The sequence below is a fragment of the Heterodontus francisci genome, chromosome 11, assembly GCF_036365525.1.
Source record: "Heterodontus francisci isolate sHetFra1 chromosome 11, sHetFra1.hap1, whole genome shotgun sequence".
Taxonomy (NCBI): domain Eukaryota; kingdom Metazoa; phylum Chordata; class Chondrichthyes; order Heterodontiformes; family Heterodontidae; genus Heterodontus; species Heterodontus francisci.
Window position 1 is genome coordinate 32623113 of NC_090381.1, and position 22331 is coordinate 32645443.

At 45.9% G+C, this 22331-nt stretch overlaps 1 protein-coding gene across 5 annotated transcripts in view; it reads left to right on the top strand.

Annotated features, from left to right (window-relative positions):
* Positions 1-22331, top strand: part of LOC137374833 (inner ear-specific collagen) — a 142278-nt gene that overhangs the window by 75583 nt on the left and 44364 nt on the right. The window contains exon 2 of one of the 5 annotated variants that reach the window (XM_068041373.1): positions 3196-3342. The exons of the other annotated variants lie outside the window; for them this stretch is intronic. The gene's annotated coding sequence lies outside the window, so the exon portion shown is untranslated. The remainder of the gene's footprint in view (positions 1-3195; positions 3343-22331) is intronic. 5 annotated transcript variants of the gene reach the window in all.

The following is a 22331-nucleotide window of genomic DNA, read 5'->3' on the forward strand; positions in this document are numbered from 1 at the left end:
AGCTGTTTCACCAATGACCTTCCCTCAATCATAAGATCAAAAATAAGGATGTTCGCTGATGATTGCACAATGTTCAGCACCATTCACGACTCCTCAGATACTGAAGCATCCCATGTCCAGATGCAGCAAGACCTGGACAACATCCATGTTTGGGCTGTTAAGTGGCAAGCAACATTCGCACCACACAAGTGCCAGGCAATGACCATCTCAAATAAGAGAGAATCTAACCATCTCCCCTTGATGTTCAATGGCATAACCATTGCTGAATACCCCACTATCAACATCCTGGGGGTCACCATTGACCAGAAACTGAACTGGACCAGCCACGTAAATGCTGTGGCTACAAGAGCAGGTCAGAAGCTGTGAATTCTGTGGCAAATGACTCACCTCCTGACTCCACGATGCTTGTCCACCATCTACAAGGCACAAGTCAGGAGTGTAATGGAATACTCTCCACTTGCCTGGATGAGTGCAGCTCTAACAACACACAAGAAGCTCGACACCATCCAGGACAAAGCAACCCACTTGATTGGCACCCCATCCACCACCTTCAACATTCACTCCTTCCACCACCAATGCACAGTGGCAGCAGTCTGTACGAGATACAAGATGCACTGCAGCAATTTACCAAGGCTCCTTCGACAGCACCTTCCAAACCTACGACCTCTACCACCTAGAAGGACAAGGGCAGCAGATGCATGGGAACACCACCACCCAAGAAGTTCCCCTCCAAGTCACACACCATCATGAATTGGAACTATGTTGCTGTTCCTTCACTGTCGCTGGGTCAAATCCTGGAACTCCCTTCCAACAGCACAGTTGGTGTACCTACACCCCAACGACTACAGCAGTTCAAGAAGGCAGCTCACTACCACCTTCTCAAGGGCAATTAAGGATGGGCAATAAATTCTGGCCTAACCAGCAACACCCACATCCTCAAACAAATAAATAAATACTCTCCACTTGCCTGGATGGGTGTAGCTCCAATAACACACAAAAAGCTCGACACCATCCAGGACAAAGCAGCCTGCTTGATTGGAGCCCCATCCACCACCTAGACATTCACTCCCTTCACCACCGATGCACAGTGGCAGCAGTCTACAAGATGCACTGCAGCAACTCATCAAGCCTCCTTCGACAGCACCTTCCTTTCCGTGACTTCTACCACCCAGAAGGATAAGGAAAGCAGATGCATGGGTACACCACCACCTATAAGTTCCCCTCCAAGCCACACACCACCTTGACTTGGAACTATGTTGCTGTTCCTTCACTGTCGCTGGGTCAAGATCCTGGAACTCCCTTCCAACAGCACAGTTGGTGTACCTACACCCCGAAAACTGCAGCGGTTCAAGAAGGGAGCTCAAGGGCAATCAGTAATGGGCAATAATGGTGGCCTAGCCAGCAATGCCCACAATCCATGAACGAGTAAAAAAGTCTTCCTCTTCCCTTGCCAAAGATTCATGTGCACCAAGTTTGAGCGGGCATTGATCATTCCATTTGCTGTACTTCTGCTCCCACTTTGTCTCCCTCCCAAAATCATGATACGGTCCCTTTGTATTTAATTTTCACCCCAACGGCCTTCATATCCAACAGATCATCTGCCACTATTTCCAGCACATGACCATTACTAACCACAACGACAGCATGCATTTATATAGCACCTTTAACATAGTAAAACATCCCAAGACATAAAACAACAACAAAAATGTAAGAAACAGTCATGCTCTGAAATTGTTGAACTCAATGTTGGGAATATTTTTAATTATTTTTCTTTTTGTTTTATTTATTTTTTAACCATGCACCTGTCGTAAACTTGTTTCTCATGTTTGTGCTTTTGGACTGAGCTGCTAATTATTCTGCCATTAACGCTCTCTCTGGGCTAATGCTATGGCTTTTACTGCAGCTTTTTGCACTCCCTTTGCCTTTGTTCCATGACATCTTTGTCATTTAATCTCTCCTGCCCTCGGCCCTAACACACACATTCCCTTTTGTTCTTCTTCCCCCACACCCCCCTTTCACTTGCTGAAAGCCATTTCTAACTTTTGCCTGTTCTGATGAAAGTTCACAGACCTGAAACATTAATTCTGTTTCTCTCTCCACAGATACTGCCAGACCCGCTGAGTATTTCCAGTACTTTCTGTTTTTATTTCAGATTTCCAGCATCCGCAGTATTTTGCTCTCATTCTAATTAATCTTTGTTGTATCTTGTCCATGGATTTAATATTCTTCCTATAATAGGATACCCAGAATTGCATTCAATATTCCAGCTGTATTCTAGCCAGTCTTGTGTAAATTAAACATCACTTCCTTGCTTTTATATTCAATTCCCCATGTAAAAAAACCTAGAGCTCATTTATTTTTATGACGTTTATTATGTATATCTTTAAAGCTCTGGGGGCTTAAATTGAATGACCCCTGAAAATGGGCACAAGTGTAAATGGGAAGATGTGCAATTAACCTACACCTGTTGATTGAAATGTAAGCAGGAAACCAACTTCTTGCTGCCTTTGCATTTGCTAGATTTCTGCATGCAGCATGTGTTCACCCGCATTGCTGATTAACTTAGTGCAACAGCGGGAGCCTAGAATCATTAATGCCTGGCATTACTTAAAGCTACCCTGCACCTCTTAAAGGAGAGGTGTATTGTGGTTCCTGGTGGTGCTTATCTCATTCTGAATATGGTGCGGTGGAAAAATCAACAATGGCTGACCATGGGAGAGAGGTTTTTGGATGCTGCATTGAAGGTCTTGGTAGAAGAAGTGGAAAGAAGTAGAGATGTCCTGTACCCTCAGGCACATGCAGACATATCCAGGCCCTCCAAACCCATGCTCAGAATGCAGTGGCAAGAGACAATGGAGGAGGTTGATGCCAGGAGTGTAACCCTAGGGATCCTGTTGCAGTGCAGGAAATTGTTTAATGATCTTTTGCAAGTTGTCAAGGTCAGCGAGTGCCTCTTCAAATGCCATATCCTACCACTGCTCAATTCACTTTCACCCCCATCACTCACCTACCTATCAATCAGGATTAATATCTAACATTCATATATTTTAGCTCACCCTCATACACTTTGCATTGTTGCAAGCCTCACAGCCACATATTAAAGCTCGCATACACAGGCTGCTATTCAACCATGACTGCCACATCATCCAAACATATTGCATGACACTCACTGACACACTTCTCACTTTTTTGCAGGAGGAGGTGGCACATAACAGGATTAAGAATTAACCGGAGCGGGGGAAGCACCCTACATATTTAAACCCCATGGAGAAGACAGTGCTAGCCATCATGAGAAGGGCCATTGCTGAGGCCGTGGTAGCTGTGGGGCTGAAACTATTGAAGGTACCTAATACCTAGGTGTACCTAATCCTCCTCATCTCATCTCACTTTTCCTCATCCCTCAATCTCTTTTATTTACAAACTGCAGCTGGTGTAAATATGATCTTTGTATTTTCTCCTTTCCCCTCTTCACAACCCAATCCTTGTCCCTTTTTCATTTCATATGCTCAAAGCCAGAACTTGCCCAGCAGTGGGAGAAGGGCTGTAAGAAATTGAAGATGAAGGGACACCATCACTCAGTGGCAACTGCCAGCTCAGATACTGACACTGTGCATAATGCAGAGGATAGGATAGAGATGGGATCTGAACATGATGAAACACCACAAATGCATTGGAGCCAAAGCTGGGAGAAAGGATAGCACAGGTGCCAGTTTGCCAGAGGGCGAGATCACACACGAGTTCTGCTGCAGAAGACTCAGATGAGGATTTGGATTGGCCAGGCTACAGAAGAAGGTTGATGGATGTATATACCCAAATGCTTGGTACACTGGGAAGCCTGCCGGAAAGACTGTGTTCAGTGTCAAGGAACATGGACACCTACTTGGTGCAGGGCTTTGTGCAGAGCTTGGAGCCCATCCTTTCCAACATGGAATGGATGGTCACCTGCATCAACACACCTGTGGAGTTAACAGTGATACAGTGTGTATCAACAGTGATACATACTGATGTCTCAGCTTCCATTGTAGCACAAGCAGCATCCACCCAACATCTGAGTGCTGCTGTGGAAGCTCAGACTGCTGTCATGCAATTTCAGCCTGCTTCCATGGATGAACAAATTGATGCCATCATGGCTCTGGATGCCAGTGTGCAAAGGGGCTTCCAGAGCATCACAGTACTCCAGCAATCGGTTCTTGAACAGATCTGCTCTATAAAGACACACTGTGGGTATGGCCTCCTGCTGAAACCCCTACAAGGCTTCCTATATCTGGTTTGTGCACAAGCCTTTAAGTCACCAAAAAAGTACTTCAACACCAGCTGGACCACTTGCTGAAAAAAACTGGAAACTGTTAACAAGTATGGAACAGCATCCAAAATGAGTAGAATTGCAGCAACAGCCAGAAGAAATAATGCAGCAACTAAACTGTAAATAGTCAATGATCCCTTTAAAAAGTGCTAATGGCAGCAGAAGTGGATGTTCATGCCAGCTGTGGGAGGTTAAGAAACATAGAAAAATAGGAGCAGGAATAGACCATTCGGGCCTGCTCCGCCATTCAAAAAAGATCATGATTTCCCTTTCGTAAACCCATGCTGACTTTGTTCAGTCCCATTTATACTTTCCAGGTGTTCTACTATCACACCCTTTATAATAGACTATAGCATTTTCCCCACTACTGATGTAAGGCTAACTGGTCTGTAATTCCCTGTTTTTTCTCTCCCTCCTTTTTTAAATAGTGGGGTTACATTTGCCCCCCTCAAATCTGTAGGAACTGCTCCAGAATCTATAGAATTTTGGAAGATGACCACCAATGCATCCACTATTTCCAGGACCACTTCCTTTATTACTCTGGAATGTAGATTATCAGGCCCTGGGGATTTGTCAGCCTTTAATCCCATTAATTTCTTTAGCACTATTTTTTTTACTGATACTGATTTCCTTCAGTTCCTCCTTCTCATTAGACCCTTGGTCATAGGATGGAGCGTGGAGTTCCAAAATGGCAGCGCTGGCATCAAATCAGCATTACACGCTGCTTGATGCCATGATTTCCCTAATACGAGAGCAAAATACTGTGGATGCTTGAAATATGAAATAAAGACAGAAAATGCTGGAAATACTCAGCAGGTCTGGCAGTATCTGTGGAGAGAGAAACAGTGTTAACATTTCAGGTCTGTGGCCTTTCAGCAGAATTGGCAATCTTTCACACCTGAAAGGAAGATAATAAGTTTTTTGTTAAGGCTTTGGATGAGATGAAGGATGAACTGAAACTGCAGATTAGGACAGCTTTGAAATAGGTTGTCGGTGCTGCTGCAGAGAGAGGTCGAGAGTGTGCATGTAGCAGCACTTTGCATTGAATATATATCTCGGGATGCAGCTAGAACAGCAGTTCAAGGAATGCTGAATGTCCACGAAATATCTGTAATCGTGGGTGGATCCAAAACATGAAGGGTGGAATTTTATTTGGAATCCACATGGATTCAGAGCTGAAGACGTAGTTGAGGAAGTGAAAATGAGTTTTGGTAAATACCTGATCAAATATGAGAAGGGAAATAGAAAGCATTGAAGGTAAACAAGGTAAAAGAGATAAATGGAAATCTCCTCAGAGAGAACAGAACTTCTTTAGGGAGGAGAAGTGGCAGTAAATTAAACACTAATGCAAGAGCAAAATACTGTGTTTGCTGGAAATCTGAAATAAAGACTGAAAATCCTAGAAATACTCAGCAGCTCTATGACCTGTGATGTAAGATCATGGACCTGAAACGTTAACTTTGTTTCTCTCACCACAGATGCTGCCAGACCTGCTGAGTATTTCCAGCATTTTCTATCTTTATATCATAATTTTGCTGCTCTGCATGCTGATGGTGGTTGTATTGTCTGCCCTCGCTAACCCCTATACAAATGTGGCATCTGGCACGCTTTCTGTCAGGAGTTTGCATGTGCATCATGGACACCATTTTGGTAGTTCAAGACTTTGTAGTGCCCAAAAAATGTTTTTTGATATTTCACCACACTGGGGATGAGAGATTGTCATTGAATCAACTGCCTCATTAATCCTCCCAATCAACTGTCTTATCAATCCTCCCAAGAGTGAAATACCCTGGTAGTTCATCAGAGGAAAGGTTAGATACTGTTGCTATATTGAACTCTTCATTTGGTCTTTGATTAATAGCAATAAGACTTCAATGTTTGTATCATGGGTTATCTTGTACAAGAGACAAGTGGCTTGTTATAAAGACTGTGGGGAAAAAAATTGGAAAAGACTCAAAAACAAGCATGGGGATCACTAGCATCAACTTAATGTTACATGCTGACTAACATCACGATTTGTATACTCTGTACACTTCCAGTGCACGCTCCTAATGCCCATGCTGCTGCTCTTCCCAAAATGATGTCTGGCACGAAGTGAGGTGGAAATATGCACGCACGGAATGGACGCCATTTTGGCATCAAAACAGCACCCGTAGCGCTGTGGAGCTGCATTTTGTGGCTTGTCGCTACTCTTCCTTTCACCCTTTCCAATCTTATCTGTCTACCTGACATAATTTATGATGGAGATTCAGATCTATATATGGAATAATATATGGCACCTTCTCTTTCATCTCTTGCTCACCTGTGCTCTGCACATCACCCAGACTGCTTCCTTCATTGTGGCTATCTATGTTCGGCAAGGTGGGTAGCTTTGTCTGGTTCTTGCCAGAGTCAGATGCAGTAGGAAAGTGCTGCTCTGGCACTGTCTGGAGGGCCCTACTGCAGTTTCTGGTTGTACACCTGAAGAAAAAGAAAAAACCACTTCAGGCTTGTGATGATGATGTTCCAATAATGGTGTTAAGATGGGAATTTCAGGATACTGCCCCAGTAATAGAATCATAGAAATTTACAGCACAGAAGGAGGCCATTTGACCCATCATATCTGCACCGGCTGACAAGGAGCCATCCAACCTAATCCCACTTTCCGGCTCATGGTGCATAGCCTTCTAGGTTATGGCACTTAATATCCAAGCACTTTTTAAATGTTATGAAGGTTTCTGCCTCTACCACCCTTTCAGGCAATGAGTTCCAGATTCCCACCATCCTGGCTGAAAACATTTCCCTCAAATCCCCTCTAAATCGCCTACCTCTTACCATAAATCTATGGACCCCTCAACCGCCTGAAGCGGTTCAAGGAAAAGGCCTACCACACCTTCTTCTCAATGCTGCTATGGATGTGCAGTAAATGTGGCTTTCCAAGGTCAGCCCCCATTCCAGGAATAACTAATAAATAACTCATGAACTACCTCTGAGGACATTGCCTGAGCGCTTTCCTTTTTCTTTTTCTTGGGAATAGGGCCATCTTATCCATTCTATCTAGACCCCTCTAATTTTATACACTTCAGTTAGGTCTCCCCTCAGCCTCCTCTATTCCAAAGAAAACAACCCTAGTCTATCAAATCTTTCCTCATAACTAAAATTCTCCAATTCAGGCAACATCCTCGTAAATCTCATCTGCATCCTCTCTAGTGCAATCACATCTTTCCTATAGTGCAGTGACCAGAACTGCATGCAGCATTCCAGGCCTAACCAAGGCTTTTATACAGTTCCAGCATAACCTCCCTTTTCTTATATTCTATGCCTGAGCTGATAAAAGCATGTATCCCGTATGCTTCTTGACCAGGTTATCTACCTGTCCTGCTACCTTCAGGAATCTGTGGTCATGCACTCCCAGGTCCCTCTGTTCCTCCATACTTCTCAGTATCCTACCATTTATTGTGTATTCCCTTGCCTTATTAGATTTCCCCAAATGCATTACCTAATTTCTCTATATTGCACTCCATTTGTCACTGTTCCACCCGCCTGACTAGTTCATTGATATCTTCCTGTAGTCCACATCCTCCTCCTTCGTTATCAACCTGATGGTCAATTTTTGTATCATCTGCAAACTTCTTAATCATACCTGCTACATTCAAGTCCAAACCATTGATGTATACCACAAAAGCAAAGGACCTAGTACTGAGCCCTGTGGAACTCCCTTGGAAAAAGCCTTCCAATCACAAAAATACCCATTGACCATGACCCTTTGCTTCCTGCCTCTGAGCCAATTTTAGATCCAACTTACCTCTTTGCCTTGGATCCCTTGGGCTTTTACTTTCATGGCCAGTCAGAGATGTGGACCTTATCAAAAGCCTTTCTAAAATCCATATAGACTGCATCAAATGCACTACCTTCATCCACCTCTCCTTAAAAATATGTGTTGTCTTTGATTAATCCATGTCTTTCTAACTGAAGATTTATCCTGTCCCTCAGAATTTTTTCCAATAATCTCCCCAGGTTAGGCTGACTAGCCTGTAATTACTCAGTCTATCCCTTTCTCCCTTTTTAAACAGTGGTATAATGTTAGCTGTCCTCTAATGCTCTGGCATCATGCCTGTAGCCAGAGAGGATTGGAAATTGATGGCCAGAGCCTCCGCTATTTTTTTTCTTGTTTCCCTTAACAGCCCAGAATAGATTTATCCACTTTCAAAGACGTTAAACCCCTTAATACTTTATCTCTCACTATGCTAATTTCATCTAATATTTCAAACTCCTCCCTGATTGCAATGTCTGTATCGTCCCGCTCTTCTGTGACAACAGATACAAAGTATTCATTAAGAACCCTATCCCTGTTCTCCACCTCCACTCACAGGTTACCCTTGTGGTCCTTAATCGGCCCTACTCTTTCTTGCTCTATATGTATTTGTAAAAATCTTTGGATTTCCTTGATTTTACTTGAAAATATTTTTTCACACCCTCTCTTTGCTTTCCTAATTTCTTTTTTAATTTCACCCCTACACTTTTTATACTCTTCTTGGTTTTCTGCAGCATTGAGCCCTTAGTATCTGTCATAAGCTTCTGTTTTTTTTCTTTATCCTCTCCTTTAAGTCCTTTAACATCCTGATGGCTCTGGATTTGTTAGTCCCACCCATTTTCTTTAAGGACACGTACTTGCTCTGAACCCTTACTATCTCTTCTTGAATGCTTCCCACTTATCTGGCAGTGATTTACCTTCAAGTCGTTCTTTCCAGTCCACTTTAGCTAAATCTCATCTCAACTTAGTAAAATTAGTTTCCCCCCCAATTGAGAACTTTTATTCCTGGTCTATCTTTGTCCTTTTTTATAACTACTTTAAATCTAACTGAATTATAATCACTTCCACCAAAGTGTTCCCAACTGATACCCCTTCATCCCCTAAAGCCATCCAGAACTGCCCCCTCTCGTGATTGCTACATACTAGCTAAAAATGTTCTCCTGAATGCTTTTTAAGAATTCTGCTTCCTCTGTGCCGTTCACACTAATTCTATTTCAGTTAATATTAGCACAGTTGAAATCCCCCACGATTACTGCCTGTTTTTGCACCTCTCAGAAATTTACCTGCATATTTGTTCTCTCTCCCTCTGACTGTTTGGGAGTCCATAGTACCATCCCAGTTGTGTGATTGCCCATTTTTTTGTTCTTCAGTTCAACTGATATGGCCTCATTTGATGATCCTTCTACCATATCATCCCTCCTCACAGCTATAATTATTTCTTTTATCAATTTTATGACCCCCCACGCCCCACCCCCCAATTTTTAATCCCTCTCACTATCTCATCTGAAAACCGTGTAATCAGGAATGTTGAGCTGCCATTCTTGCCCTTCTTTCAACCATGTCTCAGTAATAATAGATATATTATCATACTTCTCATCTGAGTTGTTCACCAGACTTCTTGCATTGAAGTATATACCATGTAGCACTGCCAAACTCCCTTATTGTCTATTTTCTAGCCTTTAGAACACAGAACATTACAGCGCAGTACAGGCCCTTCAGCCCTCGATGTTGCGCCAACCTGTGAAACCATCTGACCTACACTATTCCATTTTCATCCATATGTCTATCCAATGACCACTTAAATGCCCTTAAAGTTGGCGAGTCTACAACTGTTGCAGGCAGGGCGTTCCACGCCCCTACTACTCTCTGTGTAAAGAAACTACCTCTGACATCTGTCCTATATCTAACACCCCTCGACTTAAAGCTATGTCCCCTCGTGTTTGCCATCACCATCCGAGGAAAAAGGCTCTCACTATCCACCCTGTCCAACCCTCTGATTATCTTATATGTCTCTATTAAGTCACCTCTTCTCCTCCTTCTCTCTAACGAAAACAACCTCAAGTCCCTCAGCCTTTCCTCGTAAGACCTTCCCTCCATACCAGGCAACATCCTAGTAAATCTCCTCTGCACCTTTTCCAAAGCTTCCACATCCTTCCTATAATGCGGTGACCAGAACTGCACGCAATACTCCAGGTGCTGCCGCACCAGAGTTCTGTACAGCTGCAGCATGACCTCGTGGCTCCGAAACTCGATCCCCCTACTAATAAAAGCTAACACACCATATGCCTTCTTAACAGCTCTATTAACCTGGGTGGCAACTTTCAGGGATTTATGTACCTGGACACCAAGATCTCTCTGCTCATCTACACTACCAAGAATCTTCCCATTAGCCCAGTATTCTGCAATCCTGTTACTCCTTCCGAAGTGAATCACCTCACACTTTTCCGCATTAAACTCCATTTGCCATCTCTCAGCCCAGCTCTGCAGCCTATCTATGTCCCTCTGTAACCTACAACATCCTTCGGCACTATCCACAACTCCACCGACCTTCGTGTCATCCGCAAATTTACTAACCCACCCTTCTACACCCTCATCCAGGTCATTTATAAAAATGACAAACAGCAGTGGCCCCAAAACAGATCCTTGCGGTACACCACTAGAAACTATACCCCAGGATGAACATTTACCATCAACCACCACCCTCTGTCTTCTTTCAGCTAACCAATTTCTGATCCAAAGCACAAATTCACCTTCAATCCCAAACTTCTGTATTTTCTGCAATAGCCTACCGTGGGGAACTTTATCAAACGCCTTACTGAAATCCATATAGACCACATCCACAGCTTTACCCTCATCCACCTGTTTGGTCACCTTGTCAAAAAACTCAATAAGGTTTGTGAGGCACGACCTACCCTTCACAAAACCGTGCTGACTATCTCTAATGAACTTATTCTTTTCAAGATGATTATAAATCCTATCTCTTATAACCTTTTCCAACATTTTACCCACAACCGAATTAAGGCTCACAGGTCTATAATTACCAGGGCTGTCTCTACTCCCCTTCTTGAACAAGGGGACAACATTTGCTATCCTCCAGTCTCCGGCACTATTCCTGTCGACAATGACGACATAAAAATCAAGGACAAAGGCTCTGCAATCTCCTCCCTGGCTTCCCAGAGAATCCTAGGATAAATCCCATCTGGCCCAGGGGACTTATCTATTTTCACACTTTCCAAAATTGCTAACACCTCCTCCTTGTGAACCTCAATCCCATCTAGCCGAGTCGTCTGTATCCCAGTATTCTCCTCGACAACATTTTCTTTCTCCACTGTAAATACTGACGAAAAATATTCATTTCACACTTCCCCTATCTCCTCCGATTCCACACACAACTTCCCACTACTATCCTTGATTGGCCCTAACCTATCTCTAGTCATTCTTTTATTCCTGATATACCTATAGAAAGCCTTAGGGTTTTCTTTGATCCTATCCGCCAATGACTTCTCGTGTCCTCTCCTTGCTCTTCTTATCTCTCCCTTTAGATCCTTCCTGGCTAGCTTGTAACTCTCAAGCGCCCGAACTGAGCCTTCACGTCTCATCCTAACATAAGCCTTCTTCTTCCTCTTGACAAGCTCTTCAACTTCTTTAGTAAACCACGGCTCCCTCGCTCGACAACTTCCTCCCTGCCTGACAGGTACATACTTATCAAGGACACGCAGTAGCTGCTCCTTGAATAGGCTCCACATTTCGATTGTGCCCATCCCCTGCAGTTTCCTTCCCCATCCTACGCATCCTAAATCTTGCCTCATCGCATCATAATTTCCTTTCCCCCAGCTATAATTCTTGCCCTGCTGTATATGCCTGTCCCTGCCCATCGCTAAGGTAAACCTAACCGAATTGTGATCGCTATCACCAAAGTGCTCACCAACCTCTAAATCTAACACCTGGCCGGATTCATTGCCCAGTACCAAATCCAATGTGGCATCGCCCCTGGTTGGCCTGTCTACATACTGTGTCAGAAAACCCTCCTGCACACACTGGACAAAAACAGACCCATCTAAAGTACTCGAACTATAGTATTTCCAGTCGATATTTGGAAAGTTAAAGTCCCCCATAACAACTACCCTGTTACTCTCGCTCCTGTCAAGAATCATCTTTGCTATCCTTTCCTCTACATCTCTGGAACTATTTGGAGGTCTATAGAAAACTCCCAACAGGGTGTCCTCTCCTCTCCTGTTTCTAACCTCGGCCCAGACTACCTCAGTAGACGAATCCTCAAATGTCCTTTCTGTCGCTGTAATGCTCTCCTTGATTAACAATGCCACACCCCCCCCTCTTTTACCATCTTCTCTGTTCTTACTGAAACATCTAAATCCCGGAACCTGCAACATCCACTCCTGCCCCTGCTCTACCCATGTCTCCGAAATGGCCACTACATCGAGATCCCAGGTACCAACCCATGCTGCAAGCTCACCCACCTTATTCCGGATGCTCCTGGCGTTGAAGTAGACACATTTTAAACCAAGCTCTTGCTTGCCAGTGCCCTCTTGTGTCCTTATAACCTTATCCCTGACCTCACTACTCTCAACATCCTGCACACTGGAACTACAATTTAGGTTCCCATCCCCCTGCTGAATTAGTTTAAACCCCCCCGAAGAGCACTAGCAAATCTCCCCCGCAGGATATTGGTACCCCTCTGGTTCAGGTGAAGACCATCCTGTTTGTAGAGGTCCCACCTACCCCAGAAAGAGCCCAAATTATCCAGGAAACCAAAACCCTCCCTCCTACACCATCCCTGCAGCCACGTGTTCAACTCCTCTCTCTCCCTGTTCCTCACTTCGCTAGCACGTGCCTTTGTTTCCACTGCCTTCCAAACACGCTTACTAATTTTCTGTTTTCCATTTCTAGCTTTTCTCCCTTCTGAATCTACCCTCAGGTTCCCTTCCCCCTGTCAAGCTCGTTTAAACCCTCCTCAAAAGCATGAGCAACACCCCCGTGAGGATATTGGTCTAGCCCTATTAAGGTGCAATCTGCCTGGCTTGTATAGGTCCCATCTCCCCCGAAAGCAGTCCCAATGCCTCAGGAATCTAAAGCCCTCCTTCCTGCACCTTCTCTCCAGTCATGTATTCATCAGCTCTATCTTCCTATTTCTGTACCTACTAGCACATGGCACCAGGAGTATCTGGAGATTACTACCTTTAAGATCCTGCTTTTCAATCACTCTCCTAGCACCCTAAACTCTGCCTTCAGGACCTCATCCTTCTTTCTGCCTATGTCATTGGTGCCAAAATGAACTACGACGGCTGGCTGTTCACCCTCCCCTCTAAGAATGCCCTGTAGCCATTCAGTGACAACCTTAACCCTGGCACCAAGAAGGTAGCATACCAACCTGGAATCATACCTGCGGCTGCGGAAGCACCTGTCTATTCCCCCCACTATCGTATCTCTGACCACTATTGCTTTTCCACTCTTCTTCCTCCCTGCCCCTATGCAGCTGAGCCATCCATGATGCCATGGATTTGGCTCTGCCTGCAATCTATAGCAGAACCATCACTCTCACCAGTATTCAGAACTGAAAACCTGTTGGAGAGCGAGATGAACGTGGGGGAATCCCTGCTTTTGCTGCCTGGTTCCCCTTGTCCAGGCAGTCACCCGTTCCCTCTCTGCCTGACCACCTTCAGAAATGTGCTTTCCATGAAACTCTCAACCTTGCGGATGCACTGTAGTGACTCGAACTGCCACTCAAGCTCCGAAACCCAGAGCTCGAGTTGCTCCAGCTGACAACACTTCCTGTACATTTGGCCGCCTGGCCCAAGAGATGTATCCAGGATTACCCGCATAACACAGGATATGCATTCCATAGGGCTGAGGTTCCCTGCCATGCATTTACTTTCCAGATTATTAACTAGAAACACTTAACAGCTACTGACCAATAGGCTTTTTCTTTGGTTGCGATGTCACTATCGCTGCTGTGCAGATGTTGCTTTTGTTGGTGATTTTGATGGAGACTCTCTTCCCCCACCCGCCACCCAGCTTTAACTCCTCAGTTGCTGCGCTCAGTCTCCACCCAGGTCCACCACCACTGTTGCTGTCAATGAGTCTCTGGGCTGCCTCTCTCTCCCCTACTTTAACTACTCAGTCGCTGCTCTCTGTCTCCGCCCATGTCAGTGAGTGATGATGAAGAAGCGGTGGTACATGTGTGACTTGGAGTTTAATTTCAATGGATGGTGTTCCCATAACATGACGGAGATTTTCTGAACTCTTCAGAACAGCAAATATGCCAGGTATAAAGGCAATGATAGTGAAGGCATAGGTAAGGTGTGCTGGTCACTTAGTCCAAATGCCTCATACTAGACTACCCAAGAAGGTAGGTAGTGGTGATCTGAAGCTCTCCGTAATTCTGCGAGGTTTCAGTACCATCCTACTCTCCGGCCGCTCACTACCGCTCCCCCTCCCCCGCTCTCCGTCTGCTCCCCCACCACCCCCCCCATCCCTCCAAACGCTAGCTCTAGGCCACGGGCCGCTTTCCTCCTCTCGGCCACTCGCTCCTACATTGCCTCATCACCTCTTGTGGCCCGCCTTGCTTCTTCATGTGGAGAGAGAGGCCAAGAGGAGGGAAGTGTCCCGCGGCCCAGAGCTACTGTCTGGAGGCATGGGGGTAGCGGGAAGCAGGGAGCAAGCAGGCGGAGTGCGGGAGTGGTGGGGGGGAATGGGGAGCGAGCGGCCTGGAATGAGTGGCCGAGGGGCAAGAGCGTTTTCCTGCATCTGTGCCAGTTAGTCCTGGCAAGGCAAGATGTAAGCTGCACATACGCAGCACCTCAGCACGCAGGAGACTGCGCATGTGCGCAGCTTGGAGCGCTCCGATAATGTCAGTGGGCCGCTGCGTTGTCAGGAGTCACTTTGTAATATCTCCAAATTTGCAGATGACACAAAACTGGGTGGGAGGGTGAGTTGTGAGGAGGATGCAGAGAGGCTTCAGGGTGATTTGGACAAGTTGAGTGAAAAACAGGAAGGCAGATTATTTTCTGAATGGCTATAAACTGAGAGAGGGGAATATGCAATGAGACCTGGGTGTTCTCGTACACAAGTTGCTGAAGGTAACCATGCAGGTGCAACAGGCGGTAAAAAAAAAGGCAAATGGTATGATGGCCTTCATAGCGAGAGGATTCGAGTACAGGAGCAGGGATGTCTTGCTGCAATTATACAGTGCCTTGGTGAGGCCACACCTGGAATATTGTGTGCAGTTTTAGTCTCTTTATCTGAGGAAGGATTTTCTTGCTGTAGATTAGATTAGAGATACAGCACAAAAACAGGCCCTTCAGCCCACCGTCTGCGCCGACCATCAACCGCCCATTTATACTAATCCTACACTAACCCCATATTCCTACCACATCCCCACCAGTCCCTATATTTCCCTACCATCTACCTATACTCGGGACAATTTATAATGGCCAATTTATCTACCAACCTGCAAGTCTTTTGGCTGTGGGAGGAAACCGGAGCACCCGGAGAAAACCCACGCAAACACAGGGAGAACTTGCAAACTCCACACAGGCAGTACCCAGAATTGAACCCGGGTTGCTGGAGCTGTGAGGCTGCAGTGCTAACCACTGCGCTACTGTGCCTATAGAGGGAGTACAGCGAAGGTTTACCAGACTGAATCCTGGGATGACTTATGAGGAGAGATTGAGTCGGTTAGGATTATATTCGTTGGAGTTCAGAAGAGTGAGGGGGGATCTCAGAAAAACCTATAAAATTCTAACAGGACTTGACAGGGTAGATGCAGGAAGGATGTTCCCGATGGTGAGGGAGTCCAGAACCAGGGATCATAGTCTAAAGATATGGGGTAAACCTTTCAGGACTGAGATGAGGAGAAATTACTTCACCCAGAGAATGGTGAGCTTGTGGAATTCGCTACCACCAAAAGCATTTGAGGCCAAAACATTGTCTGTTTTCAAGAAGGAGTTAGATATGGCACTTGGGGCGAAAGGGATCAAGGATACAGGGGGAAAGCGGGAACGGGTTACTGAGTTGGATGATCAGCCATGATCATAATGAATGGCGGAGCAGGCTCGAAGGGCCGAATGGCCTACTTCTGCTCCTATTTTCTATGTTTCTACGGTAGGATATGGCATTTGAAGATGGATTCACGTTTTTGAAGGAATTGAACTTCTTGTGGCACTGCATCCAGGTCCTCAAGGCTGGACTGCTGGCATTGACCGTAATGGTTATCAAACACCACTGCCTTCGCAATGTCTGTCTGAAGAGCCTCCTGTGGTAAAGGACATTTCTCCTCCTTGCCATTTCCTGCACCAAAGCCTTCAGTTGCGGGGTGGCGGTGGGGTATTGGTATTGTCACTGGACTAATAACCCAGAAACCCAGGGTATTGCTCTGGGGACATGGGTTCACATCCCACCACAGCAGAAGGTGGAATTTGAATTCAATTATTAAAAATCTGGAATTAAACGGCTAGTCTAATAATGGCCACGAAACCATTGTCGATTGTTGTAAAAACCCATCAGGTTCACGAATGTCCTTTAGGAAAGGAAATCTGCTGTCCTTATCTGGTCTGGCCTACATGTGACTCCAGACCCACAGCAATGTGGTTGACTCTTACATGCCCTCTGAAATGGCCTAGCAAGCCACTCAATTGTATATAACTGCTACGAAGTCAATAAAAAAGAATGAAACCAGACGGACCACCCAGCGTCGACCTAGGCACTGGAAATGACAATGGCAAACCCAGGTCTGGTGACCCTGCAAAGTCCTCCTTACTGACATCTGGGGGCTTGTGCAAAGTTGGGAGAGCTGTCCCACAGGCTAGTCAAACAACAGCCTGACATAGTCATACTCATGGAATCATACCTTACAGACAATGTCCCAGACACTGCCAGCACCATCCCCGGGTATGTCCTGGCCCACCGGCAGGACTGACCCAGCAGAGGTGACGGCACAGTGGTATACAGTCAGGAGGGAGTTGCCCTGGGAGTCCTCAACATCGACTCTGGACCCCATGAAGTCTCATGGCATCAGGTCAAACATGGACAAGGAAAGCTCCTTCTGATTACCACACTCAGGTGATGAGTCAGTACTCCTCCATGTTGAGCACCATTTGGAGGAAGCACTGAGGGTGGCAAGGGTGCAGAATTTACACTGGGTGGGGGAATTCAATGTCCATCACCAACGGTGGCTCGGTACCACCACTACTGACCGAGCTGGCCGAGTCCTAAACGACATAGCTGCTACACTGGGTATGCGGCAGGTGGTGAAGGAACCAACAAGAGGGAAAAACATGCTTGACCTCAACCTCACTAATCTGCCTGCCGCAGATGCATATGTCCATGGCAGTATTAGTAGGAGTGACCACCGCACAGTGACAAAGTCCCGCCTTCACATTGAGGATACCCTCCATCATGTTGTGTGGCACTACCACTGTGCTAAATGGGATAGATTTGGAACAAACCTAGCAATGCAAAACTGGGCATCCATGAGGCGCTGTGGGCCATCAGCAGCAGCAGAATTGTACTCAACCACAATCTGTAACCTCATGGCCCGGCATATCCCTCACTCTACCATTTCCATCAAGCCAGGAGACCAAACCTGGTTCAATGAAGAGTGCAGGAGAGCGTGCCTCAAATTGTGGTGTCAACCTGGTGAAGCTACAACACAGGACTACTTGCGTGCCAAACTGCATAGGCTATGGGCGCTGATAATATTCAGGCAATAATATTGAAGTCCTGTGCTGCTGAACTTGCTGCCCCCCTTGCCAAGCTGTTCCAGTACAGCTACAACACTGGCATCTACCCTGCAATGTGGAAAATTGCCCAGGTATGTCCTGTACACAAGAAGCAGGACAAAAGTCTAACCCGGCCAATTACTGCCCCATCAGTCTACCCTCAATTATCAGTAAAGTGATTGAAGGTGTCATCAACAGTGCCATCAGCAGCACTTGCTTCGCAATAATCTTCTCAGTGACGTTCAGTTTGGGTTCCACCAGGGCCACTCAGCTCCTGACCTCATTACAGCCTTGGTTCAAACATGGACAAAAGAGCTGAACTCAAGAGGTGAGGTGAGAGTGACTGCCCTTGACATCAAGGCAGCATTTGACCGAGTATGGCATCAAGGAGCCCTTGCAAAACTGAAGTCAATGGGAATTGGGGGAAAACACTCCACTGGTTGGAGTCATACCTAGCGCAAAGGACGATGGTTGTGGTTGTTGGAGGTCAATCATCTGAGCTCCAGGACATCACTGCAGGAGTTCCTCAGGGTCGTGTGCTAGTCCCAAGCATCTTCAGCTGCTTCATCAATGACCTTCCTTCAGTCATAAAGGTCAGAAGTGTGGATGTTCGCTGATGATTGTACAATGTTCAGCACCATTCGTGACTCCACAGATACTGAAGCAGTCCGTGTAGAAATGCAGCAAGACCTGGGCAATATCCAGGCTTGGGCTGATAAGTGGCAAGTAACATCTGCGCCACACAAGTGCCAGGCAATGACTATCTCCAACAAGAGAGAATCTAACCATCTCCCCTTGACATTCAATGGCAATACCATTGCTGATTCCCACACTATCAACATCCTAGGGGCTACCATTGACCAGAAACTGAACTGGAGTAGCCATATAAATACCGTGGCTACAAGAGAAGGCCAGAGGCTAGGAATTCTGCAGCGAGTAACTCACTTCCTGACTCCCCAAAGCCTGTCCACCATCTACAAGGTACAAGTCAGGAGTGTGGTGGAATCTCTCCACTTGCCTGGATGGGTGCAGCTCCAACAACACTCAAGAAGCTCGACACCATCCAGGACAAAGCAACCCGCTTGATTGGCGCCCCATCCACAAACATTCACTCGCTCCACCACTGATGCATAGTGGCAGCAGTGTATACCATCTACAAGATGCACTGCAGCAACACACCAAGGCTCCTTAGACAGCACCTTCCAAACCCGTTAGCTCTACCAACTAGAAAAACAAGGGCAGCAAATGCATGGGAACTCCACCACCTGCAAGTTCCCCTCCAAGTCACACACCATCCTGACTTGAAACTATATCACCGTTCCTTCACTGTTGCTGGGTCAAAATCCTGGAACTCCCTTCCTAACAGCACTGTGGGTGTACCTACCTCCCATGAACTGCAGTGGTTCAAGAAAGCAACTCACCACCACCATCTCAAGGGCAATTAGGGATGGGCAATAAATGTTGGCCTAGCCAACGACGCCCACATCCCATGAATGAATAAAAAAAATGTGCAGTGTCTGAAAACATTGGAGCACACTCTGTCCCCTGTTGCACCATAGTCACTCCTCTTGCAAGTCAGACACTTTCCTCAGCCACATCCAGCACTTGCTACAGCCAGAATGCACCTCCTCTCTAAGGAGTCAGGCTGGCTTTAAGTAGTTTTAGCCACATATGAACTTGGACCCCTGCTGAGGCATGTAGTCGCTCAACAGTGCATTTAGCATTGGGCGACAGCACTACAATCATGTAAATGAGCAGGTAGCAGAACGTTTGCGTGTTGCCTGCATCAGAAGCAATGGGTACAGGTTAATTGTGCATCACGACCCCTGCGGCCATTTTCAGGGGCTAACTAGTTTTGTCCCCCATGTCTTCATCACTGCATTTGAGATATTGTCAGGGTCTGGAGCCTTTGCTGTATCCAGTGCACTCTGCCATTTCTTGATATCACACCGAGTGAATCAATTTAGCTGAAGACTGGCATTCGTGATGGCAGAGATCTCAGAAGGAAGCCAAGAGGATCATACATCCACTTGGCTCTTCCGGTTGAAAATGGTTGCAAATGCTTCATCTTTGACTTTTGCACTCACAGGCTGGACTTCGCCAATGTTGAGGGTGGGAATGATCATGAAGTCTCATCCTCCCATTAATTATACATCACCATTCACAACTAGTTATGGCTGGGTTGCAGACATTTGACCTGATCAATTACTTGTGCAGATGAAGTGCTCTGTCCCTGTCGAGGCTAAGCTGTGGCCAATTTTGGATTCCACAACCTGGAAAAGGAAGGCACAACCCAGAGAAAGATAGCCATAACCTTGTTAATTACAATGTGGAGAAAAGTTAGCACAGTCTGGGTAAAGATAGCCACAATCTGGAGAAAGTGATTCACTACTGAGGGAAAGTAAGAACAGACTTGGATTTACATAGTGCCTTTCACAACATTAGGACATCCCAAAATGCTTCACAGGCAATTAAATATTTTTGAAGTGTCGTCACTGTTGTAAGATGGAAATTCAACCACAAATTTTCACCAGCAAGGTCCCTTGAATAGTAATGAATAAGTGACCAGATCATCTGTTTTATGTGCTGGTCAACAGATAAACATGAACTACCTCACCAGTGAGAACTCCCCCATATTCTTTAAATAATGCTTTGGGAACTTTTAGTGAAAGCCATGGCTCAGTTGTAGGCACTGTTGCTTCTACGTCAGATGGTGTGGGTTCAAGCCCCACTCAGGGGGAGATGGTGGTGTAGGGTAATGTCGCTGAACGAGTAATCCAGATGCCCAGGATAATGCCCGAGGGACAGGGGTACAAATCCTATTGTGGCAGCTGGTGGAATTTAAATTCAATTAATTAATAAACAAAGAACAGTACAGCACAGGAACAGGCCATTCGGCCCTCCAAGCCTGCACCGATCTTGATGCCTGCCTAAACTAACATCTTCTGCACTTCTGGGGCCCATATCCCTCTATTTCTTTCCTATTCATGTATTTGTCAAGATGTCTCTTAAACGTCGCTATCGTATCTGCTTCCACCACCTCCCCTGGCAGCAAGTTCCAGGCACTCACCACCCTCTTTGTAAAAAACTTGCCTCGCACATCCCCTCTAAACTTTGCCCCTCGCACCTTAAACCTATGTCCCCTAGTAACTGACTCTTCCACCCTGGGAAAAAGCTTCTGACTATACACTCTGTCCATGCCGCTCATAACTTTGTAAACCTCTGTCATGTCGCCCCTCCACCTCCGTCGTTCCAGTGAAAACAATCCGAGTTTTTCCAACCTCTCCTCATAGCTAATGCCCTCCAGACCAGGCAACATCCTGGTAAACCTTCTCTGTACCCTCTCCAAAGCCTCCACGTCCTTCTGGTAGTGTGGCGACCAGAATTGCATGCAGCATTCTAAGTGTGGCCTAACTAAGGTTCTGTACAGCTGCAACATGACTTGCCAATTTTCATACTCTATGCCCCGCCCAATGAAGGCAAGCATGCCATATGCCCTCTTGACTACCTTATCCACCTGCGTTGCCACTTTCAGTGACCTGTGGACCTGTACGCCCAGATCTCTCTGCCTGTCAATACTCCTAAGGGTTCTGCCATTTACTGTGTACTTCTCACCAGCATTAGACTTTCCAAAATGCATTACCTCACATTTGTCCAGATTAAACTCCATCTGCCATTTCTCCGCCCAAGTCTCCAACCGATCTATATCCTGCTGTATCCTCTGACAATCCTCATCATTATCCGCAACTCCAGCAAGCTTTGTGTCGTCCGCAAACTTACTAATCAGACCAGCTACGTTTTCCTCCAAATCATTTATATATACTACAAACAGCAAAGGTCCCAGCACTGATCCCTGCGGAGCACCATTAGTCACATCCCTCCATCAGAAAAACACCCATCCACTGATACCCTCTGTCTTCTATGACCAAGCCAGTTCTGTATCCATCTTGCCAGCTCACCTCTGATCCCGTGTGACTTCACCTTCTGTACCAGTCTGCCATGCGGGACCTTGTCAAATGCTTTTCTAATGTCCATATAGATAACATCCACTGCCCTTCCTTCATCAATCATCTTCGTCACTTTCTCAAAAAACTGTCTCTCGCCAGTAAGTTCGTTTGTTTCCAAATGGGAGTAAATCCTGTCCCGAATAATCCTCTCTAATAGTTTCCCTACCACTGACGTAAGGCTCACCGGCCTATAATTTCCTGGATTATCCTTGCCACCCTTCTTAAACAAAGGAACAACATTGGCTATTCTCCAGTCCTCTGGGACCTCACCTGTAGCCAATGAGGATGCAAAGATTTCTGTCAAGGCCCCAGCAATCTCTTCCCTTGCCTCCCTCAGTATTCTGGGGTAGATCCCATCAGGCCCTGGGGACTTATCTACCTTAATATAAAAGCAAAATACTGCGGATGCTGGAAATCTGGACTTATCTACCTTAATGCTTTGCAAGACACCCAACACCTCCTCCTTTTTGATAATGAGATGACTGAGACTA